Raw genomic sequence first — 6,000 nt, 5'->3', positions numbered from 1 at the left:
ACGCAATCCTAGTTGCTTGTAATAAATTCATACTATATCTGGGGTTGTAAAACTTGACAATTGAGTCAGACCCCTGAAATTATTTTCAAAAAGTCACTGACAGCTGCACCACGATTGCAAAGGATGATGTATCAAATTCTACCATACAATCCAAAAGTGACTTATAAAAAGGAACTGAATGTATGTAAGCGGATACACTCAGCAGAGATTGTGAAAAACTGACTTCTGAAGATTTTAATACTGAAAATTTACAAATATGTGCAATACTACCATTTTCAAAAGCACGCAAAGAGGAGCTCAAAAAAGAAACTGAAAAATGTGAAGAGCTTGTAAACTTAAAGGAAATGATAGTCGCAGGATGGCCAGAGAAATAGATCAACTACCAGAAAAATAAAAAAATATTGGTACTATAGAGAGAGCCTAAGTGTGTATGATGACTTCATATTTTAAAGATGAAGAGTACTAGTACCAAAGACTGGTTCCTGTGGTCATCAAGAGAGCTGCCATTTGGCCCATAAGGGAATTAATGGTACATTAAATTCACGAGATAATGTGTCTGGCCAAATATGGCATCTGATTTAGCAAATGCTTGCAAAGCTTCAAAGCATGTGCTAAAATACAAAAAGATAATCAGATGGAACCTATTAAATTGCAAGAAGCACCTCAACGATCATGGAGTTGGTGGCTACAGATTTGTTCCAACTGAAAGGCAAGGATTATATTGTCATAGCAGACGGCTACTCAGGATATTTCGACATCAAAGAACTAAAAAATATAACTAGTTGGAATATAATCAAGAACTAAAGTCATGGTTTGCAACTTTTGAATTCCAGACACATTAATGTCTGATGGAGGAAAACAATACAATTGTCAGGATTTGAAAAAATTCAAAAAGAATGGAACTTGGCACAGAGTGTCAAGTCTCATTTTCCAAGGTCAAATGGTTAGCAGAACGCTATGTGCAGGAAGCAAAAAATTTAATGAAAAATGCATGGAAGATACAACTGATATACATGGCATTACTACATCATAGGAATACACCTCGATTGGATCTGGGCTCTCCAGCACAAAGAATGTTCAATAGAAGAACCAAAACCCTACTTCCAACAAATGAAAAATTATTTAACCCTAAATAGTTAAAAATGTCACTAAAAACTTCAACAATTGAAAAATAAGGAAAAAGAAAACGCAGATAGGGGGAAAAAGGAAAACAAAGACTTTAGCGAGATGAGAAAGTATTGCTGCGACAGGCTCATCACAACTGGATTCCTGCCCAAATTGTAACCCCAGAAGGAACCGCTCGCATAGTAAAAACGCAAGATGGAGCAGTGTACAAAAGAAACGCTTGGCACTTAAAAAACACTGCCTTGCCAGACACTAATCTATTTACAGGTTCACCAGTTCCTAAGCCAGCGTCTCCTGTTGAGACTATGAGACCATCGCAGGTAGCTTCCACAGACCAACAGCTACCACCAGTTGACTCGCCGCCCGCGTCACGGCCAGCGTCACCAGTACGTCGACAGCGTCGCCGGCACCACCTGCATGCCCTCAGCCGCCGCTCCCTGTCGCGCAGCCTTACACCACTCGTAGTGGACGCGTGGTACTTATACCTGCTAAATACCGCTGAAAAGGAAAGGATGACACGGGTCCAGTTCGGACCGCACTTGACATATTGTTTCCGCGCGTTGTGTGACAGCTCGCTGGTCATGTCATGTCATTGCATCATCTACCACTTGACAATTAATGATTGCGGTTCTCACATGTATGATTAAACAAATAATAACAAATTGTAGTGTTATTCATTTATACTACAGTTTTATAATACAGTTTAAAATTTATTATTCACACTAGTCGAGCTTCTTATTATTTAATTACACAACATACGAAGTCCGCCGAATTTCCCGCGAATGAACAGAGTTGACAGTTTTTTTTTTGATCTGCGCGCGGCGCGTATAGGGCAATGGATTCAAAAGCAAACAGCCAGAACCAAAGAGGAAATGAATTCAAATTGTTTTTTATTCTAAATACTAGCACAAGTTTAGTGCTTACGGCGATATTTTCAGAAGCTTTGACAAATTTGACCCACTTCCAGTGGTCCGATCGACTTGAAATTTGGCATACTTATGTAAATTTGGTGACAATACAATAATCTGGTAGTGACATCTTGGTGGTCCTGCCAGGATCGTCTCTGCAAGAGGGAACTCCTCAATAGTTAATAGTACTGACTGACTTATGTAGTTTAGACGATAATGCTAGTACAGTCAACAAAAAGTACTTTTGGCAAAAAAGCTTGTATTAAAAATTAAATTTTAACAAAAACTTATTACAAGCATTATAATTATTTGCAGTGTAGGTGTAACTATGTTTGCTCGGGTTGAATCTTTCAACTCAAATTTGAAGTGGATATCTTCAACCGATTGAGCTGATATTTTAAACGCATGTTGAATCCGATGACAATGCAATATTATTATAACATGGAGTTGATCTGATGACAAAGCTAGCGGGTGACAATAGGAACACTGTGATAAACGACACGACCGCATCGAGTTTGGACTCGTTTGTCGTCTTGACGAGTACTTTGGTAACCAGGGGCATAAAGTACAGTCAGCAAAAAAAACTTATATTAGAAGAATTTTAAGAAAAACTTTTACTGAACTGTTTACGGAACCTTTTAATTGGAACCCAGGAGGATATACAGCTTTTCGTCGTATCCCCCGAAAACTTCCCCTATGATCATAAGGGCTTTTTTCTTTTATTTCATTTTACATTCTACATTAAATTAGGCATCTTTGAGTGTAATAATTGTCTTTATAAGTTGAAAACTTTTCTTGATATTCAATTTTATTAAAAGGCCACTATTTCCTGGCGGCAAAATTTGACGTAAATAAAAGCCACTATCGCCATTAGGGCTATTCTTTGAGGCGCGAACCGCGCGCGTGCGGTGCGGGGTGGGGGCACAAGCGCCGCTCATTCATTACTCCGCGGACTGCGATTGTGAGCGCTATAGTCTTGCGTATTGGAAGTATTAGGACTTTAAATAGGTAGTGACTAGTATATAGCATTTGTATGGCTAGTTTTCGTGTCACATTGGATATTTTTCATATTAATTTGAACTACCAGCGTTAAGAACTCCACCTATAATGAAACGTCGAGCTCGGAAAATAGTGCATTTAGTCGTAAAATATAATGTAGTTGAGAAAAGAAAAGCCATAAAAGAGTTGACAATAGGTAGTAAATTACAACATACACACATATTTTGAGATCGAGTAATAAATAATTACTTCCTTATATCTTTTTATAATTGCTGAGCTATAATAGAACGTATTTTTAATTTACACTGTCATAATCTTCGTAAAACGCAGAACAAGGCCCTTGTGCTGATTGTAGCATTTTTCTGCGGAATCGAAAAAAAGCTAATGTATGGAAGCGAAGAAGCCATAATGGCATTTGTGTCTTTATTCTACGACAAAATAATTATTTTGCTTTAATTAATGTGTTTAAGTGTTATAAAATTAGGTTTATTGGTGAATTTGAACAGTAAACGAAAGTAATTTCGGTTTTCGATGTGTTTTCATCAAATTAAAGTTAAAAATAACACTTAATTTTATGTAAACTATATGAGTCCTAAAGTCCATAGAGGCTTTTTTATGATTTTCATTTTATCATTTAACAAAGATTTTACTATAAATAAGACTTTAAATTTACCTTTCTGTAGGCTGTTTTTGTATCCACAATTTATATGAAAGAAAGCAAACCTATTGAGTCTCCAATGCCACCGGATTGTAAACAAGAGATCGAGTTTTTACCTTCAAATTAAATCAGAAGTAATTTTAGAATTCAACAATAATGTGAATTTGCCCGAGCTCGTTATAAGTATAGAAGAAACAGAACAAAACAATTTTAAGACCGAATAGTATAATCGGCCACTATGTTTAGCGTTTGTGGACTATGAAAAAGCCTTCGATGTAATCGAGACCTGGGCTGTAATGCAGTCTCTTCAGCGGTGCCATATTGATTATAGATACATCGAGGTGTTATAGAGTTTGTACAGCAATGCCACTATGACGATCCGGTTGTAGGACGAGAGCACACAACCAATCCAACTGCAGCGAGATGTGAGACAGGGAGACGTTATTTCTCCGAAACTGTTCACAAATGCGTTGAAGGAAGTTTTCAAGATCTTGGACTGGAACAGGTTCGGCATCAATATCAACGGCGAGTACATCACCCATCTTCGTTTTGCGGATGATATAGTCATAATGGCAGAGTCGCTGGAGGAGCTCAATAATATGCTCAGTGACCTTAGTATCGTCTCCCAACAGGTGGATCTTAAAATGAACATGGACATCATCATGTCAAATGTCCATGTCACACCCGTGCCGGTTATCGATGGTAACGATACACTAAGTTGCTGACCACTATGTTTATCTTTGACAAGTTGTCCAATTGGGTAGGTTCAACTTTGACAAAGAGATCACCCGAAGAATCTAACTCGGATGGGCAGCGTTCGGGAAACTTCGTAATATCTTCTCGTCCAATATTTCGCAGTGCCTGAAGACTAGAGTCTTCGACCAGTGTGTGTTGCCAGTGACGACTTATGGCGCTGAGACGTGGCCCTTGGCTGTTGGCCTTTTAGAGAGGCTCAGAGTCACGCAACGAGCTATGGAGAGAGCTATGCTTGGAGTTTCTTTGCGCGATAGAATCCGGAATACGGAAATTCGTCCAAGAACTAAAGTCACCGACATAGCTGGAAAAATAATGCAAGTTGAAGTGGCAATGGGCGGGTCACATCGCTCGAAGAACAGATAACCGTTGGGGAAGATAAGTCCCCGAGTGGCGACCACGAACCGGAAGACGAAGCGTTGGCAGGCCTCCCATCAGGTGGATGCAAGAGTTATCGTTCATTGTGGCGGTCTAAGGGGGAGGCCTTTGTTCAACAGTGAACGTCTTCCGGCTGATGATGATGTTACTAAAGTTCATTATCACTGATCTCAATTAGCGCCGACATGAGGCTCATCGGCATCGCCTGCGATGCGGATTTTTGTCGTCAGAGCCTTCGTCATCGCAGAAGAGTGGCTTACCTGTCGGTATTCTACAGGCTACATTTCGGAGAATGTGCTTCGGAATTGCACGACCTTATTCCACCTGCTCCTTTCTTCCACAGGTCGACCAGAAGTAGACGGGGTCTCCACCCTTACGTTGTCAGTATTACAAAAATCCGCACAAAGCGTTTTCGCTCTTCCTTCATCAACCGCACAGCAAAAGAGTGGAATTCCCTGCCTGCGACTGTGTTTCCTGAACACTACAATTTGGCCGCTTTCAAGTCCAGGGTGAATGAGCATTTACTAGACAAGCGTGCTCCATCGTACGTAGGCCTCATCCTCGCTTTCCATCAGGCGTGATTGAGTGATTGTGGCCAAACGCAAGCCTATACTGTATAAAAAAAACAATGTTTTAAGATTAATACGAGAAGAACAGTGTATTGAGTTTTTTTTATGGTCTGAGAGGCGATTTAACTGTTTTTTTTTAAATATTGCTACTTACACTTAATTTCTTACTTACTTTCTTTTATACTTATTTGAGATTTAAGAAGCAATTATATTTTTGTGTTTTTCTATATTCCTAAAGTTAATTATCTGATCTAAAGATTAACAAGAGAAGAACAGTGTTTTTTTTTATTAATTACCTATTATAATATTTTTTAATGCCTGAGAGGTAATTTAATTGTTTTTTTAATAGTGTTACTATTTTCTTAAAATAACTCGGATTTTATTAAAGATTTTATATCTTTAATTTTTTTTGTTTATTTTAATATTCAAATTGTACATTTTCTTTAAAAACTAATTATTTTCTTGAGCGATGAAAATGGTTAACCAGCAATTTTTTAATTGAGAAATGACTTAATGGCGATTGCGACCTCAACATTTCCGACGAAAAAGGCCACAACATTCCTAAGAACCAAAGTTTGGTGCTTTCGAGGGTAAATACAACGGAGAATAA

This window comes from Choristoneura fumiferana, chromosome 8, assembly GCF_025370935.1.
Source record: "Choristoneura fumiferana chromosome 8, NRCan_CFum_1, whole genome shotgun sequence".
Taxonomy (NCBI): domain Eukaryota; kingdom Metazoa; phylum Arthropoda; class Insecta; order Lepidoptera; family Tortricidae; genus Choristoneura; species Choristoneura fumiferana.
The sequence above is the reverse complement of the archived record's forward strand: the minus strand, read 5'-3'. Positions refer to the sequence as shown.